The sequence below is a fragment of the Saccopteryx leptura genome, chromosome 7 (genome assembly GCF_036850995.1).
Source record: "Saccopteryx leptura isolate mSacLep1 chromosome 7, mSacLep1_pri_phased_curated, whole genome shotgun sequence".
Classification (NCBI taxonomy): Eukaryota; Metazoa; Chordata; class Mammalia; order Chiroptera; family Emballonuridae; genus Saccopteryx; species Saccopteryx leptura.
Genome location: NC_089509.1, coordinates 48,237,492 through 48,259,286, shown reverse-complemented (window position 1 = coordinate 48,259,286; position 21,795 = coordinate 48,237,492). Strand labels below are relative to the sequence as shown.

The 21,795-nt window shown below is 34.6% G+C and overlaps 1 protein-coding gene across 1 annotated transcript in view; it reads left to right on the top strand.

Annotated features, from left to right (window-relative positions):
• Nucleotides 1-21,795, top strand: part of KCNH7 (potassium voltage-gated channel subfamily H member 7) — a 587,186-nt gene that overhangs the window by 211,818 nt on the left and 353,573 nt on the right. The window lies entirely within an intron of this gene.

Sequence of the window (21,795 nt, the reverse complement as noted above, 5' to 3'; positions counted from 1 at the left end):
GTATATGTCATATATAATATATCATAATAGAGCAAATATCCTGTTCTGTAAAAAATCAGTTTATTTTTGCCTATTTTTCAACTTAAGCTGTGTATTACAATCTTACTGATTTGTAGGTGTCTAGTATATATATATATATATTTTTTTTTTTTTTTTTTTACAGAGGCAGAGATAGACAGGGACAGACAGACAGGAATGGAGAGAGATGAGAAGCATCAATCATCAGTTTCTCGTTGCGCATTGCGACTTCTTAGTTGTTCATTGATTGCTTTCTCATATGTGCCTTGACCGTGGGCCTTCAGCAGACCTAGTTACCCCCTGCTGGAGCCAGCGACCTTGGGTCCAAGCTGGTGAGCTCTTTGCTCAAGCCAGATGAGCCCGCGCTCAAGCTGGCGACCTCGGGGTCTCGAACCTGGGTCCTTCCACATCCCAGTCCGACGCTCTATCCACTGCGCCACCACCTGGTCAGGCTCATTAGTTCTTTGTTGTTAATATCTTTTTCCAATTTGTAGCTTGTCTTCTTAATTTTTTTGTGTTGTCTTTTGATAAATAGAAGGTCTAGATCAGGTGTCCCCAAACTACGGCCCACAGGCCGCCTGCAGCCCCCTGAGGCCATTTATCCAGCCCCCCCCCCCCCTGCACTCCGGGAAGGGGCACCTCTTTCACTGGTGGTCAGTGAGAGGAGCACTGTATGTGGCGGCCCTCCAATGGTCTGAGGGACAGTGAACTGGCCCCCTCTGTTAAAACTTTGGGGACCCCTGGTCTAGATTATAATGTGATAAAACTGATCAATATTTTCTTTATGGTTAATGCTTTTGGAGACTTGGTAAATAAATCTTTCCTTATTGAAAATTCATAAAGTTTTTTTTCTCACACTATCTTTTAAAGGTTTTATACTTTTTTTTAATATGTGATATTTAATTCATATATAATTAATTTTGAGTGTACTTAGAAGTTGATATACATATTTTTCTCAGTAAAATAATTTTCTCTTTTACATACTGATCTGCTGTGCCTGTCCTGTTCTCTAAGAACTAAGAACTTTTTTTTTTTTTTTTTTTTTTTTACAGAGACAGAGCGAGAGTTAGAGAGAGGGATAGACAGACAGGAATGGAGAGAAATTAGAAGCCTCAATCATCAGTTTTTTGTTGTGACACTTTAGTAGTTCATTGATTGCTTTCGCATATGTGCCTTGACCAGGGGGCTACAGCAAACAGAGTAACCCCTCGCTCAAGCCAGCGACCTTGGGTCCAAGCTGGTGAGCTTTGCTCAAACCACTTGAGCCTGCACTCAAGCTGGTGACCTCAGGGTCTTGAACCTGGGTCTTTCTCATCCCAGTCCGATGCTCCGTCCACTGCACCACTGCCTGGTCCGGCAAGAACTTTTCTTAATATAAAAATGTTTATGCAATTTGTATTTTGTTGAATTGCTTTATTTGTCTACTTTCTGTTGATATCACAATTTATAATAAAAACAAATTTGTAATGAACATTGATATCTGATGGGTAGATCTCTCAGATTTAACATTTTTTTCTTGAAATATTTATATTTATATATATCAGGGGTCCCCAAACTACGGCCCACGGGCCACATGCGGAACCCTGAGGCCATTTATCCGGCCCCCGCTGCACTTCTGGAAGGGGCACCTCTTTCATTGGTGGTCAGTGACAGGAGCATAGTTCCCATTGAAATACTGGTCAGCTTGTTGATTTAAATTTACTTGTTCTTTATTTTAAATATTGTATTTGTTCCCATTTTGTTTTCTTACTTTAAAATAAGATATGTGCAGTGTGCATAAGGATTTTTTCATAGTTTTTTTATAGTCTGGCCCTCCAATGGTCTGAGGGACAGTGAACTGGCCCCCTGTGTAAAAAGTTTGGGGACCCCTGATATATATATATTAATACATGCCATTTTTATTTATTTTTTTATTAATTTTAATGGGGTGACATTGATAAATCAGGGTACATATGTTCAGAGAAAACACCTCTAGGTTATTTTGACATTTGGTTATGTTGCATTCCCATCACCCCAAATCCAATTGTCTTCCGTCACCTTCTAACTGGTTTTCTTTGTGCCCCTCCCCTCCCCCCCACACTGTAACCCCCACACTCTTGTCCATGTCTCTGAGTCTCATTTTTATGTCTCAACTATGTATGGAATCATATAGTTTTTAGTTTTTTCTGCTTTACTTATTTCTCTCAGTATAATGTTATCAAGGTCCATTCATGTTGTAAATGATCCGATGTCATCATTTCTTATTATGCCATTTATTTTTATATTAATTTGTAGCCAACAAAACTGCTAAATTCTTATTAATTATAAGGATTTATCAGTACATTCTACGGATTTTTTTGTATACAAGAATATCATCTGCAAATTCTTCCTTTCCAATTCTTTTGTGTTCAATACATTTTCCTTGCCTTACACTGCGGATTAGGTAACACTTTTAAGTGTTTACTAGAAATGGGGATAGTGAACATAGTTTTCTTGTTCTTTATCTTAAAGGAAAAGCATGCAATATTTCCTCATTGTTCTCAAAACATTTCACCAGAATTTGTCAGTTTTATTACATTATTAATTTTTATTTATTGATTGGATATATAGAGAGAAATATTAATTTCTTGTTACATTTATTTATGCATTCATTCATTGGTTATTTTATGTGCCCTGACCAGGGATCTGGACCTGCAACCTTGGTATATTAAGATGATGCTCTAACCAACTGAGCTGCCAGGCCAGGGCCTTATTACATTACTTTTAAAGTATCTTTGAGTTTATTGTTTCTGTCTGTCATATATTTATATTCTATTTAATATTTTACCATACAACTGGAAGGGTAGATTTAAAGTTAAAATAAAAGACTTAGTGCAATGTTCAATATATAGTATTTAATATAAAAGTGTTAGTTAATGCTAGTATTTCTGTTTCTCCTATTTATCTTATTCACATCACTTGTGCTTTATAAATTATTGAGATGCTGCTGCATTTGTTATTATTTTTAACAAAAGCATTTAGGACTATTTTTTTTCTCTCAGCTAAATAATACTTTAGCTGTATCACATTCATGTTTAACTATTTTTGTTATTAGTTATTTCTAAGTATTTTCCCAGTTTTGTTATTTTTTCTTTTTAATCTGAGTCATATCTACAAGTGAATTTCTAAAATTTTCAAATCTGTGAAGATCTTCAAGTTATCACTTTACTAATGATTGTTCAAGGAATCGTACTGTGATAAAAAAATGTTGTATAGATAATGTTTTACCTCCTTAAATTTTCTGAGACTTACTTTATCCTTATTATTTAGTCACATTTTGTAAATAAATATCTCATGTGTGCTTAAAAGAGATGTCTGAAAGATATTATACATTTCATTAAATCAAGATTGTTATTTGTATTGGTCAAATGTTTTTTCTCTTTAGTATTTTGGTCTTTTTGATATATTACTACTATGTGTTCAAGTTTCCCAAAATGATTAGTGATCAGATTTTTCTTTAGTCCTATCAATCTTTGTTTTGTGTTTGTTGAAGTATATGTTAACTGCTTAACAAGAGTTCTATACATTTCTATTTTATGTTTATTGAGCTGTGTTATTAGTTATATGTTTAAAATTGCTTAGTGAATAAAAATTTTAAACATGTGTATTGACCATTTTTGTTACCTTTCATATCTTTAAATAGTTTTGTGTAGTAAGTCTTTATTGTTTGTGAAGATATAACAATATCAATTTTCTTTTGGTTGGTTTATCATTTTTATCCTTTAAATTTTATGTATATGTTCATTTATATATCAATCTGACAATCTTGTCTTTATGCCTAAATTTATCATGATGGTTGTTATATTTGATATATTTCTTTTATCTTATTTTATGTTTTTTTTATATTTTCCACTTTTTTGAATGGCTTTTCTTTTTGTGCTATTAAAAGTAGTTTATAGTTTTATTTCAATTTTTTACATTAGTTTCCCAAGATAATTATTTACTAAACATCCTAGAAAATATAACATGTATACATATTTGATGAAGTATGTTCGAAACCTTGGGCTTGCCTGGTCAAGGCACATATGGGAGTTGATGCTTCCTGCTCCTCCCCCTTCTCTCTCTCTCTGTCTCTCTCTCTCCCACTCCTCTCTCTCTAAAAAAAAAATCAATAAATAAAATATTTTAATATCTCACCAGCCCCCTAAATAATAGCAGGATATTTGAAGGCCAATCACCTTTTAATTTATGTTATTCTTTCTTGGCAAGTTTGTTTTATTATTTTATCCCATGAATTATTGTTTATATAGTCAATGTTTATGACTGCTTATATTTTCTAATAATTCTTTCTTACATTATAAGCACTCTTCTTGGGGTCCTCTTTCTTTCTTTTTAAACACAGATTTAGACATTATTTTAAAACACTATTTTTAAAACGGAATTTTAATACTATTGATATTTGTAACCAAATAATTCTTTGTTGTATGTGTGTGGGAGGAGGTGCAATCTTGTACAATACGCTACAGACATCCGAACATTCTTGATGGGAGAGGAGGCACAAGGAAGGGAACCGATAGTTACTCAAGGTTGAAAACCACTGCTTTGCAGTTGTCTTTGATATTAAACTCTAAGATTATTTTCTGAAGGATATTTTGTTTTGCCTGTGTTCTTGAAAGAGATAATTGAATACTTGTTTGGTTTACAATTCTAGATTGAGGGTTTCTTTATCTCAGCAACTTGAAGATTCATCCCATAAATTTTTGGTTTGTATAGCTGCTTTTAAAACTATTGTCATTCCCTTGAAGATACTGTGTTTTGGCTTATTTGGATTTGGTGTCTTCTATTTTATCTATACAGATGTTATCTTTGACATAGAAATCCAAATGTAGATTTATTTTTGTTTCTCTTACATTAAATTAATTTTGATTTTTTATTTTGTCTAAATCATCTCATCTTTTATTGCTTTAAAAAAAAGTTCCCCAGCTATGTATGAACTCTTTATCTCCTACTCATTTTCCTCCATTATCACCTATTGTTTTTTAAATAAATATATATTACAATTTATCTCTCTATCCTCCATAATTCTTTTTTTATTATTGATTTTAATTTATTGTGTTTACATAGATTCTAGTGTTGCCTCGAATGCATCCACCCTCCCCTGTTTTCCCCTCAACATCTCCCTAGCCCCCCTCCCCATAGCGCCCTCCCCCTTTCCTTCAGGTTTATCCCATCCTATCATCCTCTTTCCCTCTGTTCTCTTTTCCTCTGGTCCCTTTGATTTTTCCTCTATCTCAATTCCATTCCTCAGTTCACATTGTTCATTGGATTCCACAAATGAGTGAGGTCATATGATATATTTCTTTTTCTGCCTGGCTTATTTCACTTAACATAATAGTTTCCATGTCCATCAATGTTGTTGCAAAAGGTAAGATTTCCTTCTTTTTCATTGCCCCATAGTATTCCATTGTATATATGTACCATTGCTTTTTAATCCACTCGTCCTCTGACGGACACTTGGGTTATTTCTAGATCTTCGCTATTGTGAACAATGCTGCCATAAACATGGTGGGGGGGTGCATTTCTTCTTTTGAAACAATGCTATGGTGTTCTTGGGGTATATTCCTAAAAGTGGGATAGCTGGGTCAAAAGGCAGTTCGATTTTTAATTTTTTGAGGAATCTTTATACTGTTTTCCACAGTGGCTGCACCAGTTTGCATTCCCACCAGCAGTACAGGAGGGTTCCCTTTTCTCCACATCCTCAACAGCACTTATTCTGTGTTGTTTTGTTGATGAGCGCCATTCTGACTGGTGTGAGGTGATATCTCATTATAGTTTTAATTTGCATTTCTCTAATGATTAATGATGTTGAGCATTTTTTCATATGCCTATTGGCCATCTGTATGTCCTCTTTGGAGAAGTATCTATTCATTTCTTTTGCCCATTTTTTTATTGGATTGTTTGTCTTCCTGGTATTGAGTTTTACAAGTTCTTTATAAATTTTGGTTATTAACCCCTTATCAGACGTATTGTCGAATATGTTCTCCCATTGTGTAGTTTGTCTTTTTATTCTGTTCTTATTGTCTTTAGCTGTACAAAGCCTTTTTAGTTTGATATAGTCCCATTTGTTTATCCTGTCTTTTATTTCACTTGCCCTTGGAGATAAATCAGCAAATATATTCCTCCAAGAGATATCAGAGAGCTAACTGCCTATGTTTTCTTCTAAGATGCTTATGGTTTTACAGCTTACTTACATTTAAGTCTTTTATCCATTTTGAGTTTTTGTTTTTTTTTGTGAGTGGTGTAAGTTGGTGGTCTAGTTTCATTTTTTTGCAGGTAGCTGTCCAATTTTCCCAACACCTTTTGTTGAAGAGGCTGTCTTTACTCTATTGTATGCTCTTACCTCCTTTGTCAAATATTAGTTGTCCATAAAGGTGTGGGGTTATTTCTAGGTTCTCTGTTCTGTTCCATTGATCTATATGCCTGTTCTTATGCCAGTACCAGGCTGTTTTGAATACAATAGCTCTGTAGTATAACTTGATATCAGGAAGTGTGATACCTCCCACTTTATTCTTTCTTTTCAAGATTGCTGAGGCTATTCATGTTCTCTTTTGGTTCCATATAAATTTTTGGAATATGTGTTTTATATCTTTGAAATAAGTTATTGGTATTTTAATTGGTATTGCATTGAATTTATAAATTGCTTTGGGTAATATAAACATTTTAATGATATTTACTCGTTCTAACCATGAGCACTGTATATGCTTCCACTTGTTTGTATATTCCTTAATTTCTTTTATCAATGTTTTATAATTTTTTGAGTACAAGTGTTTAATCTCCCTGGTTAAATTAATTCCTAGGTACTTTATTTTTTTTGGTTGCAATGGTGAAAGGGATTGCTTCCTTAATTTTTCTTTCTGACATTTTATTGTTAGTGTATAAAAATGCCTCTGATTTCTGAGTATTAATTTTATATCCTGCCATCTTTCTGAATTTATTTATCAGGTCCAGTAGTTTTTTGATGAGACTTTAGGGTTTTCTATATACAGTATCATATCATCTGCAAATAATGATAGTTTTACTTCTTCTTTTCCAATTTGGATGCTTTTTATTTCTTTTTCCTGTCTGATTGCTGTGGTTAGGACTTCCAGAACTATGTTGAATAAGAGTGGTGAAAGGGGGCACCCTGCCTTGTTCCTGATCTTAAGGGGATTGATTTTAATTTTTGTCCATTAAGTATGATGTTGTCTGTGGGTTTGTCATAGATGGCCTTTATCATGTTGAGGCATGTTTCCTGTATTCCCACTTTGCTGAGAGTTTTGATCATGAATGGGTGCTGAATTTTATCAAATGCTTTTCCTGCATCTATTGAAATTATCATGTGGTTTTTCTCCTTTCTTTTGTTTATGTGATGAATCACATTGATTGATTTACAAATATTGTACCAGCCTTGCCTCCCAAGAATAAATTCCACTTGATCATGGTGTATTTTTTTCATATATTGCTAGATCCAGTTTGCTAATATTTTGTTGAGGATTTTAGCATCTAAATTCATCAGGGATATTGGCCTATTATTTTTTTTCTTTGTGTTGTCTTTGCCTGGTTTTGGAATCAGAATTAAGTTCACCTCATAAAAGGAACTTGGAAGTCTTTTTTCCTCTTGAATTTTTTGAAATAGCTTGAGAAGGATAGTAATTCTTCTTTGAATATTTACTATAATACACTTGTGAAGCCATCAGGCCCAGGACTTTTCTTTTTTGGGATCTTTTTGATAACTGTTTCGATCTCATTTGTTGTAATTGGTCTGTTTAGGTTTTCTGATTATTTCAGATTAATTTTTGGAAGATTATATGTTTCAAGGATTTTGTCCATTTCATCTAGATTGTCTAGTTTTTGGCATATAGTTATTCATAGTATTTTCTTACAATATTTTTTATTTCTGTTGTGTCAGTTATTTCTCCACTCTCATTTCTAATTGTATTTATTTGAGTCCTCTCTCTTTTTTTCTTGGTGAGTCTGGTTAAAGATTTATCAATCTTGTTTACCTTTTTAAAGAGCCAGATCCTGGTTTCTTTGGTTCTCTGTATTGTTTCTTTAGCCTCTGTATTATTTATTTTCACTTTGATCTTTATTATTTTCTTCCTTCTACTACCTCTGGGCTTTACTTGCTATTCTTTTTCTAGTTCTTTTAGATGCAGAGTCAAGTTGTTTATTTGAGCTTTTTCTAGCTTCTTAAGGTATGTCTGTACTGCTATGAACTTCTTAAGGTATGTCTGTACTGCTATGAACTTCACTCTCAGTACTGCTTTTGCTGTGTTTCATAAATTTTGAGTAGATGTATGCTCATTATCGTTTGTTTCTAGCAATTTTTAATTTCTTTTTTGATCTCATTGTTAACTCTTTCATTATTTAATAATATGCTATTTAATTTCCAAATGTTGAGTATTTTTCAGTTTTTCTGTTGTGGTTGATTTCTAGTTTCATGCCATTGTGATCAGAGAAAGTGCTCGATATGATTTCAATCTTCTTAAATTTGTTTAGACCACTTTTGTGCCCTAACATGTGGTCTATCCTAAAGAATGTACCATGAGCACTTGAAAAGAATGTATATTCTGCTGCTTTAGGGTAAAAGGTTCTGAAGATATCTATTAAATCGAGTTGATCTAGTGTGTCCTTTAAGTCTGCTGTTTCTTTGTTAATTTTCTTTCTTGAGGATCTATCTAGTGATGTTAGTGAGGAATTAAAATCCCCTACTATTATAGTATTGCTGTTGATCTCACCCTTTAAATCCATCAAAGTCTGCTTTATATATTTAGGTGCTCCTATATTAGGTGCGTATATAACGGTTATATCTTCCTGTTGGATTGCTCCCTTTGTCATTATGTAGTAGCCTTCTTTATCTCTTACTATCACCTTTGTTTTAAAGTCCATTTTGTCTGATATAAGTATTGCTACCCCAGCTTTTTTTTCATTTCCATTTGCGTGAAATATTTTTTCCATCCTTTTATCTTCAGTCTATATGCATCTTTTGTTTTAAGGTGTGTCTCTTGTATACAGCATATGTATGGGTCCTGTTTTCGATTCAATCCTCAGCTTCATCCATCCTGCTTTTAATTCCTTCCATTGTGGTATTCATTTCTGATATTGTATTTGTCATTTTTGACTGATTCTTTTTTATTATTTCAATGTCCTTTTGTATACTTGCTACTTCTTTATTTAGTTGTTCTTTATGACCATCTATTTTTGTTCTAAGATCTTTGAGCATCTTAACAATCATTATTTTAACTTCTGCATTTGGTAATTTGGTTATATCTGATTCATTCAAGTCCTTTTCTGGGGATTTCTCTTGATTCAATTGGGTTGCATTTCTCTGCCTTTTAATTTTGTCTGTGTATAAGAAGGATGTGGCCACTGAAGTCCAATGGAAGTGGCTTCTGTGTTCTCTAGGTGTGGTCTGTCTGCAGGCCAGCCACCCCCTCTGCTGCTGCCTTGGGCATTCAGGTATGGGTGTTGCTGGTGCCAGCCAGCTGCAGCTCTTCCTGCTGTTTTTGCCTCTTCTCCATGGGAGGGGCTGTGTTCATGTGTCCAGGTCTACAAGCCTCAGCCTTTGCCCCACCCCTGCAGGTGGGGCTGCATGCAGCTCCCGGGCCACAAGCCTCAGCACCACGGGCAGGGATGAGCACTTTTGCTCAGCCATGGGTATCCTCTATAATTCTTAATCTCTATTTTAGACTTTAAATTTCTCTGGCTCTCTAAGCTCCTTTCTGGTCACAATTTTCATATCCAAATTCTAATTTAAAAAGATAACATTCTCTTTAGATCCTCTAATCCACTGTTTAACACATCTGTTAGTTTTTACTTTTAAGTATTACATTTATAATTTCTATAAAACATTTTTCAAAATTTTCAGCTATTTCTATGATTTCTTGAACTTTATATGTAGTTATGATGATGCTGTATTTTCTTTTTAAGCATTGTAATTATAGTTGTTTCATAGTTTTTTTGTCTGATCATTTTAACACTTAATATATTTAAAAATATAAATCTTCTACCAGTTTAGTTTTTTTGTTGCCTCTCATTCAGAATACCTTATTCTTCAGTGTGTTCTATGATTCTTTTGTGTGTTCATAGTCAATAGAACTTTATCTGTGATCTGTGAAACCAGTCAGAGGTACTGGTGGAAGATTAATATTCTTTTCCAAACAAAAATAGTTTTTCCTGTATCAGGCACTGGGGAAAACTGCAAACTTAGGATTGTTTTATTATTGGGGTTTTGCAGATGGCTTAGATAACTGTTGTATTAGGGATGGTTTGGGGTTCTGAATCCTTAAGGAAATTCTCTCCTCTCCCTACTAACTATAGCAAGTTTCAGGCAAAAATTCTTTAATGTTGAGTAGAATTTTCTTCTACTTCTGTTGAGCAGATTTTTATTGGGACTATAGTCCATTGAGGTCCTGCATTCCATCTTGTCAGATTTTCAAAGTTTGGTAAACTCTAGACATTATTCCTGGTTCTCCACATGCCTAGCACAGGTTAGAACTGAGGCCCACCGTCAACTTCCGATATTAGTTAATTTGTGAAATTAATTTTGTCTTATTTTGGCCTACTGATTTGGTTTTGTTTTGTTTTTCTTTCTTGACAGATCAATAATATAATTAAACATTTTAATAGTAATGGTTTCTAGTAGTTTTGAAGAAGAAACATTAATCAAAATTTTTTTGATATACATTGAAAATGGAATTCAGTATTTATTTTATATTTAAATAACAGTTTACAAATAAATGCAAGCTTAACAATGCCACCTACTTGATTCATTCATTAACATTCATTGGGCATGTACAACATTCTAATCACTGTTTAAAGCACTAAAAGTAAACAGTGAGTAGGACAGAGTTCATTTTTTAAGTAAATCATTGCATTCTAATTAGATAAGAAAGGTAATATACACAAAACGCATACATATAAAAATAACTTTGGACATCAATGAGTGCTATGAAGAAAATTAAGCTGGATGATATGATAGAATTATTTGGAACAAGATACATGATTTATCTAAGGATTAGACCAATGGCTTTGAAGAATTAAAATATTAAAGCCTGAATAATGAGAACTACATACTAATTGAAAATGAAGGATGTTCCAAGCAAAAAGAATCACAATTGCAAAGATACTGATATGCAAATTAACTTGAGTGTTTAAAGAAAGAATGATGGCCCATGTAACTAGATATAGAAAATAATGAGGTGATTAGAGAGAAGTTAAAAAATAAAAGTACAGGATAAATAATTAAAACAGTAGTCACAGAGAAGGATTTGGATAATAAGTGGAATATAGAACTATAGGAGAGTTTTATGCATGAGAATGACATGATCTGATTTTTACTTCTGAAAGATCCTCCTGACTGCTGTATAAATAGATTAACAACTGTAAATTGGTAAGAATATTTTTATTATCCATATGAAGTTATAGAAAAGCTTGCATTGTTTGACCAGGCAGTGGCTCTGTGGATAGAGCATGAGCCTGGGATACAGAGGACCCAGGTTCAAAACGCCATCATCACCGGCTTGAGGACAGGCTTACCAGCTTGAGCATGGGGTTGCTGGCTTGAGCATGGGATCATAGACATGATCCCATGGTTGCTGGCTTGAACCCAAAGGTCACTGTCTCAAAGCCCAAGGTCACTGACTTGAGCAAGGGGTCACTGTTTCGGCTGGAGCCCCCCAGTCAAGGTACATATGAGAAAGCAATCAATGAACAACTAAGATGCTGCAATCAAGAACTGATGCTTCTCAACTCTCTCCCTTCCTGTCTGCTATCTGTCCCTATCTGTCCCTCTTTTTGTCTCTCTCTAAAAAGAAAGACAGAAAGAAAGAACTAAAGAAAGATTGGAAGAAAGAAAGAGAGAGAGAAAAAGAAAAATTGGCATAGGGTTGGAGAAGAGGTAATGAAAAGGGTTGGCTTGGGATAAATGGGAATTACAGCTAGTAAATTGAATATATGAGAAAAACAAGAATAAAGGCTGACTTCCATAATACCATTTAACTGAAATAAGAAAGTTTATAAGAAGACATTTTTGCAACATAATAGTTATATATATTTTTAGTGGTTTAGGTTTGAAGTGCCTATTTGATATCTAATTAGATATATTAAGGGTATAGTTGAATAGTTCAGGACTAAGGAGAAGTCTAAAATGAAGATAAAATTTAAAAGTCATCAAAGTTTTGTAGTGTTTTAAACCATTGAATTGAATGAGTTTTTTTACAAAAAGAATTAGCAAAGGGAAGGGAAGAGAACGAAGGACAGAGAGCAGTAATAATTTAACAATTTTTTTAAGTGAGAAGAAAGAGATAGTGAGACAAACTCTCAAATGCACCCCAACTGGGATCCACCTGATGATCTCCCCTCCCCCATCTAAGGCTGATGCCTGAATCAGTCGAGCTATCCTCAGAGCCTGGGGACAATACTTGAACCAGTGGAGCCACTGGATGCAAGAGAGGAAGAGAAAGAAAAAGAGAAGAGAGGAGAAGAGAAGCAGATGGTTACTTCTCATGTGTGCCCTGACTGGGAATCAAACCAGAGATATCCATATGTTTGGCTGATGCTCTGTCCACTGTGCCAGCTGACCAGTGCTAATTTAACAATCATTAGTCTGATAGAAAGAGAGATAGTAGCAAAGTTACTGAGGAAAATAAAAACAGATGAGGAGTATACTTTTCCAATAAATGTTTATAAAATTAAAGTGAATCAGTCAATTCAGTTGCATAAATTTTTCTATCAAGTTCTAGCTACAGTAGTAAACCTATAAGTGTACACAAGTAGTTAGATTAACCACAGTTGGGGTTTTATTAGGCTATTTTACAGCAGCAAAAATGGGTTAGTCTGACCAGGTGGTGGCACAGTGGATAGAGCATTGGACTGGGATGTGGAGGACCCAGATTCAAGACCCCGAGGTCGCCAGCTTGAGTGTGGGCTCATCTGGTTTGAGTAAAGCTCACCAACTTGGACCCAAGGTCCCTGGTTTGTGCAAGGGGTCACTCAGTCTGCTCTAGCCCCCCGGTCAAGGCAGATACGAGAAAGCAATCAATGAACAACTATGGTGTCGCAACAAAAAACTGATGATTGATGCTTCTCATCTCTCTCCGTTCCTGTCCGTCTGTCTCTATCTATCCTTCCCTCTGACTCTCTGTCTCTGTAAAAAAAAAGGGGGGGGGGTTAAATATATATGGTCTTTTCAAAGGAATGATTATAATACTGGATTGTAGAATCTAGTCTAGATATTGAAGCAATTGCAGAGAGTAGCGTCACAGGTTGGGAGAATTATTGTGCTCAATAATTGTTAGCTTGGGCATGCTGTAAAAGAAGGGCTGGAAGGAAAGAGAATGATGGTCAGTGACAGGGATATTAAAACCTATGTACTGGCCCTGTCCTGTGGCTCAGTGGATAGAATGTTGGCCCGGCATATGGATGTCCCTGGTTTGATTCCTGGTCAGGGCACATAGGAGAAACGACTTTCTGCTTTTTCCCTTCTCCTTCTCCCTCTTTTTTCCCCTCTTCCCTTCCTGCAGCAAGTGGCTCAATTGGTTCAAGTGAGGTCCGAGGTGCTGAGGATAGCTCCATTGGGGTGCAAAAATTAGCTCTGTGCTTGAGCATCAACCCAAGATGGTGTTGCCGAGTGGATCCCAATTAGGTTGCATGTGGGAGTTTATCTCACTATCTCCATTCCTCTCACCTAAAAAAAACAGTCCATATATTGAAGAGGTACAACTATTAGTGTGATGAAAAGGTCTGGAGTATGATACTACCAAAAATTTGGTGGCTGAGGTGATGGAGATGAATGGGGAAGTGAAACATGATATGATTTAATCTGAAAGTCAGAAAACATGGCAGGCACTAAAGACCAAAATAAAGAATAGATCACTGTTTTCAAGAACTAGAGAAACTAAAAGGCCTAGTTTGGGATAGATCCTTAAGACAGTAGAAATCTCCAAGTACACTGGAGAAAAAGTTGGGAGCTAGTTGTTGACATCATCAGTAAATGATACAAATGATCAAGGAGTTAGTAAATAACAATAAAGAGGAGAGGAAAGATATTTTTTTAATTATTTTTTACAGGGACAGAGACAGAGTCAGAGAGAGGGATAGATAGGGACAGACAGACAGGAACACAGAGAGATGAGAAGTATCAATCATCAATTTTTCGTTGGACACCTTAGTTGTTCATTGATTGCTTTCTCATATGTGTCTTGACCACGGGCCTTCAGCAAACAGAGTAATCCCTTGCTCGAGCCAGCAACTTTGAGCCCAAGCTGGTGAGCTTTTTGCTCAAGCCAGATGAGTCCATGCTCAAGCTGGCGACTTCGAGGTCTTGAACCTGGGTCCTTCGCATTCAAGTCCGATGCTCTATTCACTGCACCACCACCTGGTCAGGCCAAGAGATGATTGTTTGATGATGTGCTTTAAAGCAGTTGAGGCTTTTGAGGAAGGAAGGAGTGGAGACAAGAAGCAGTAGTAAAGTGCGTAGAGGACACCCACTCTAGCTTCATGTCCTAAGGCACATGAGATGTGTGAGGAAAGGGGACAAAAAACTTTGGGTTCTATTTCATTATAGCAGATAAACAATAGCTTCAGGAAATGGTAAGGTTTTACTAGGAGTAAATAGGTGAAGGAACCAGAGAAGGTTTTGAAGAAGAAGGGAAGTATCTTTTAGGTGCAGTGAGAATTCTAAATGAAACTGTGGAATGGTCTAAGAAGTTAGAAGTGAGAAAAAAGAAGGTTTTTTTAGAAAATTTTTTTTCAATTTTCCTTAACAATGCTTTGTAGTTTTAATTATATAGGTCCTTTACATTCTTTGTTATGTTTATTCCTAGGTATTTTAATTTTTTTGTTGCAACCGTGAATGGGATTATTTTTTTTTTTGAGTTTGTTCTCATGTTTCATTGTTGGCATATAGAAAGGCTATGGAATTTTGTATGTTAATTTTGTATCCTGCAATCATACTATATTGGCTTATTTTTTCTAGTAGTTTTTTTTGTAGATTCTTTGGGGTTTTCGATGTATAGGATCATATCATCTGCAAAAAGTGATACCTTTACTTCTTCTTTTCCAATATGGATGCCTTTTATTTCTTTGTCTTGTCTGATTGCTCTGGCTAGAACCTCTAGCATCACATTAAATAAGAGTGAAGAGAGTGGACAACCCTGTTTTGTTCCTGAATTAAGGGGGGAGGCTTTCAGTTTTGTGCCACTTAATATGATATTAGCTGATGGTTTATCATATATGGCCTTTATCATGTTGAGATATTTTCCTTCTACACCCATTTTGTTAAGAGTCTTAAACATAAAATTGTGTTGTATTTTATTGAATGCCTTTTCTGCATCTATTGATAAGATCATGTGGTTTTTGTTAAGGGAAATCGAAAAACATACAATGAGATGGAAGAATATTCTTTGTTCTTGGATAGGAAGAATAAATATAATCAAGATGGCCATATTACCCAAAGCAATATACAAATTTAATGCAATTCCCATCAAAATTCCAATGACATTTTTTAAAGAAATGAAACAAAAATCATCAGATTTATCTGGAACTATAAAAAACCCTGAATAGCCAAAACAATCCTAAAGAACAAGAATGAAGCTGGGGGCCTTACAATACCTGACTTCAAACTATATTATAGAGCCACAACAATCAAAACAGCATGGTATTGGCAGAAAAATAGACACTCAGACTAATGGAACAGAATAGAAAGTCCAGAAATAAAACCACATATATATGGTCATATAATTTTTGATAAAGGGGCCAACAACACACAATGGAGAAAAGAAAGCCTCTTCAACAAATGGTGCTGGGAAAACTGGAAAGCCACATGCAAAAGAATGAAATTTGACTACAGTTTGTCCCCTTGTACTAAAATTAATTCAAAATGGATCAAAGATCTAAACATAAGACCTGAAACAATAAGGTACATAGAAGAAGACATAGGTACTAAACTCATGGACCTGGGTTTTAAAGAGCATTTTATGAATTTGACTCCAAAGGCAAGGGAAGTAAAGGCAAAAATAAATGAATGGGACTACATCAGACTAAGAATTTTTGCTCAGCAAGAGAAACTGACAACAAAATAAACAGACAGCCAACTAAATGGGAAGTGATATTTTCAAACAACAGCTCAGATAAGGGCCTAATATCTAAAATATACAAAGAACTCATAAAACTCAACAACTAACAAACAATCCAATAAAAAAAATGGGAAGAGGACACTTCTCCCAGGAAGAAATACAAATGGCCAACAGATATATGAAAAGATGCTCATCTTCATTAGTTATTAGAGAAATGCAAATCAAAACTGCAATGAGATACCACCTCACACCTGTTAGATTAGCTATTATTAACAAGACAGGTAATAGCAAATGTTGGAGAGGCTGTGGAGAAAAAGGAACTCTCATTCATGGTTGGTGGGAATGTAAAGTAATACAACCATTATGGAAGAAAGTATGGTGGTTCCTCAAAAAACTGAAAATAGAACTACCTTATGATTCAACAATCCCTCTACTGGCCATAAGAAATGATGACATAGGATCATTTACAACAAAATGGTTGGATCTTGATAACATTATACGAAGTGAAATAAGTAAATCAGAAAAAAACCAAGAACTGCATTATTCCATACGTATGTGGGACATAAAAAGGAGACTAAGAGACATGGACAAGAGTGTGGTGGTTACGGGGCAGGGGGAGAGGGAAAGGGGGAGGGGGAGGGACACAAAGAAAACTAGATAGGAGTTGACGGAGGACAATCTGACTTTGGGTAATGGGTATGCAACATAATTGATCAACAAGATAACCTGGACATGTTTTCTTTGAACATATGTACCCTGATTTATTGATATCACCCTAGTAAAATTAATAAAAAAGAAAGAAAGAAAAAGAAAATGTTGACATTATTGCTGGAAATTGGAGCACACAACAGTCATTAAAACAGAAATGCATCTCACCTTTCTGATTGGCTTGTCCACTTGTCCTCTAGAAGAGTGGTCCCCAACCCCCAGGCCGCGGACCGCTACTGGTCCGTGGGCCATTTGGTACCGGTCCAAAGAGAAAGAATAAATAACTTACATGATTTCCTTTTTATTTATATTTAAGTCTGAATGATGTTTTATTTTTAAAAAATGACCAGATTCTCTCTGTTACATCTGTCTAAGACTCACTCTTGACGCTTGTCTCAGTCACATGACACATTTATCCGTCCCACCCTTAAGGCCGTTCTGTAAAAAATATTTTCTGACATTAAAACAGTTCTGTGGCCCAAAAAAGGTTGGGTACCACTGCTCTAGAACACAAGGCAGTGGAGGACCTTTGATGGCTTGTCATCCTGAACTCATTCTAAGCAATAATTTTTGTAAAAGAAAATGCTTAATGGTATAGTTCCTGTTTTCTTTTTCTTTTTAATGTACACTAAAATGGAAATAAAACCATCAAAATTAAAAATGTCTTTGTGCACATTTTATAGACCATTAATGTTATATGCATACCATGCTTTGAAGAATATGGATATCCACATACCCTATCACATTCATGGCAGTTTTGAGGTGGCAAATTCTATGAGATTAAGGCAGAGTAAGGAGGTCAGTTAACATTAGAGAGAAAAGTATGCAAAGAAGCGAAGAAGGCTTCTTGCACGTTACATTATAATTAAATTAAAATAAAGGAAAGAAATCAGGAGATGAGATATAAGTAGCAAAACACTTGAATCTTAAATCATTGTTAACAGGAAGGTGAGGGAGAAACTTATAAAAGATTTTCTTACTAACAACTCAAAAATGAGTTGCTTCCAGATAATATCGTAGATTAGAGATGGCTCCTTGTTTCTAGGTTGAAACAGTTTTAGTGAGCATTTGAAATACTTTTCTTGCATCAGTTTTTTAGACAAATATTAGTAAACAGAATCCATTTCTTAAAAGATAAATTCAGTTTTTTATAATTTTACTTTATTTAAATCTGGTTAAACATAATGTTTTATCAAAAGACATTTATTAAGAATAATAAGTATAGGAGCTATATTTAAAATTTTGTGTTTTTACTGTTAATATCTAAAGGAGTTTAAAAATTCTTAATTGTAGATAACCTTTAATTTGTATGTAAGGCAAACACTTTATTGTAACTTTGTATATATTTAATACATTGATTACAAAAATAAGAATTTTGTTGGCTTGATTTTTACATTTAATAGAGATGAGAAAATCAAAGAACACAATTAGAACTTGGCATGACTTGTATGATCTAAAATTTTTTAAAACTAATTTAAATTAATTATGTTTTTAGAAAATTTAAAGAAAGAAACAAGAAATTTAGGAGATTTGGATTGATTTCAAGATTGTAAGCAAAATCCAAAAACTTTTTTCCATGTTTTAGAATGCTTTTCTAGAAATAGAAATATACTTTCCATAGATGATAAAAAAATGCAAGTTGAATGTCACTTGAAAAAAAAAAAGTAGAGAACGATCAGAAGGAATTGGGCAACTCCTTTATGTTCTGTCTATAATCAAGAGTGATATTCAACATATCTAACATTTGCAAATCTGACCTGGTCATAGCCAGGCCCTACCAAACTAATAGCTGAGTGTCCTTTTAGAAAGTCTGGGAAACTGGGAAACAAGATCATACAGAAGAAAAGCATTTAGGGACATAAACTGAGTATTTTCTGATTAATAAATACTGTTTTTAGTATTTACCAACTAGTATGTATATTCTACTCCATAGTGACTGGAAAATTTTATTGTCCTCACAACCTAACTCTTTTTTTATAAAAAGATATTATGCAGTATATACAGAATAAGTGTATAACATATTTAAAAGAATACACATTATGGATCATTATATGGATGCTAGTTACTGTATATGAAATAGTTAAAAGGCTGCCCCAAATCCAATTTATTATCCTAAGTCAATAGCACAGCAATTATACTACTCACAAAAATTAGGGGATATTTCAAAATGAATATGAAGCTATAAAATATCCCCTAATATTTATGAGCAGAATATTTCTCTTCATTTTGTCTCATTCCTTCTCTTCCCAAGTGCCATGACATAGTAGGGTATAGTGGGAAAAGCCAGTATTTAAAATTAGACTTGGAGTCACATTCCACTTTCACAATAAACAAAACTATGTATTTTTTAACAAATTATATAACTTCTTATCATTCAATCTCATCTTCTATAAAATAGGTCTTACAAGGTTTAGAGACAAAGAATAAGAGACATCCAACACAGTCTCTGGTACATGACAATAAGTAGTAACTATTGCTACTGGTTTGTGAATTAGAAGGCAATTGTTAACACAGGTATTTTTCCCTTGGAGTTTATCTATGGTTGGGCCTTATGATGTCCAAGAATCCCCTAAAATGTCAAGCAGAACAGGTTGTCTGTGCATACAAGCTCTTCTGAGGAAAGAGTTCATAACATTTATAAGATTCTTGAAGGGTGTATTGAATTTAAAGCAGTTAAGAAGAAAAAGTGATTGAAAATTTGGCAGAAAGACAAAAGGGAATGGCATGGAAAGAGAAAAGGATGAAGTACAGGAAATAAGAACAGCAACTGAGTAAGAATTATAACTTCAAACAGGGAAACCAATGTGGAGACTGCAGAGAAAGAAAATGATAGCATTGACATGGTCGCAAAGAGAAGGTAGAGTTGGCAGCAATGAATAGAGAAGGTCAACAGAATTAAGAAAGCCAGGTAGAAAACATTCCAGCTTTGTGATGGGGTCTGCAGTATTGAATATGTGATCTTTGTCTAGACTTCTTATTAAAAGACTGACACTAAGATTGATTAAAAACTTAACTCACTATTTATTTTTTGTTTCTATTTCTGCAGAGAAATTTATCAGGAACAAAACAGGCATCATTTTAGACTTCCTAGAATATGTTCACAAAAGACTAGACAAGTTTTCATGTTTCAAGAAGAAATATTTAAATACATTAGAGTTTCATATTTTAATAACTATGTATACAGTACAATTTTTGAAGGGCTTGCCACATAATGCTAAGTGATTATAGATGTGTATAGTTAAATTATTTTCTATGTTCTATATTCTTATTTATGTGAAATACTTGATCAAAAAATGTTTCTATAAGATATGTACTACAATTGCTGTTATTATTATTACTAAAGGCAAATATTCATTGAGAACTATTTATGTATCAGTCTCTATACTAAGGACCTACAAATAATATCTCAATAATTATCACAGTAACCCTATGAATTGATGTTCATTAGCCTCATTTCATAGACACTTTAGATTATCCAAGGTTTTACAGCAAATAAATGACAGAGGTGGCATTATAACTTAATATATTAGGCCTTTAGGACTTTGAATCCTGGCACCATAAAAATATTAAATATCGGGCCCTGGCTGATTGGCTCAGTGGTAGAGTGTCGGCCTGGCATGCAGGAGTCCCGGGTTTGATTCCCGGCCAGGGCACACAGGAGAAGCGCCCATCTGCTTCTCCACCCCTTTCTCTCTCCTTCCTCTCTGTCTCTCTCTTCCCCTCCTGCAGCCGAGGCTCCATTGGAGCAAAAGATGGCCTGGGCGCTGGGGATGGCTCTGTGGCCTCTGCCTCAGGCTCTAGAATGGCTATGGATGCAACAGAGCATGCCCCAGAGGGGCACAGCATCGCCCCCTGATGGGCATGCCGGGTGGATCCTGGTCGGGCGCATGCGGGAGTCTGTCTGACTGCCTCCCCATTTCCACCTTCAGAAAAATGCAAAAAAAATAAAAATAAATAAATAAATATTATCACTAAGTCCTATTGAGATGAACAGACTGCCTGTGCAAATATACAGGGTGGGGCAAAAGTAGGTTTACAGTTGTGAGTACATGAAACCCAAAGTTTATTCTTGTATTACTATTTATTAATTATTGTATTATTTTTCATATGAACAACTGTAAATTTCCTTTTGTCTCACCCTGTATAAACAACTGGTACATGTACTTAGCTTATACAGCTTTAATAGGTCCAACATGCTACATTCTAAACCCAGAGCTTTAGCTTGCCTGAAATCTACTAAAACAAGGTTAATGTCTTTGACATTGGAGTCAAACTCATCTGTTAAATATGAGTTTCTTTTGAATGAAATGGAATGATAACCCAGTTTTTGTGTGGTTTAAATGAGATAAGTTCTTGGTACACAAGAAATACACAGTAGTGTGTCTATAGCTACATTCATTCCAAATACACAATGAAAGGTACTACCCAAATCCAGAGTCCTTGATATGCCTTTCTTCAAGTACCCTATAGACTTAAAACAATACTTTTTTTTATCGAGAGAAGCAACTTTTGATAAATGTTTATTGTTATGAAAGTACTGAAATTGAAACTAGTATTTATAATATACCTACAATGGACTAGAACCTGTACAAGGTATTTTATTCAAAATGTTATACTTAACCCTCATAACAGTCTTGCTAAATAGTATTATTATTACTTCCATTTTGAGAATGAGAAGTTAAAGGCTTAGAAATTCAAGAGTTTTCCCCAAGAACACAAAACTGTTGTGTGGTTTTAAACCAAACTCAGATAGATTGTAAAACCTCTGCTCTTTCTACCAAACACAAAGAAAGCTTAAAAGTCACTGCTTTTGAGTTTTCCCAGTTAAAATCAGAGATAATTATGAAGTGTTAAGAAATAAAACATTTTCTTCTGCTTAATTCTGTTAAAAATAATTACACACTAAGCTATTTTACTCCTACACTTTTTAGGTGATTATATTTCAGAATTGATTTTGAACTTACAGAAGAAAAAGCCCTAGTTTACTTTTTAATAA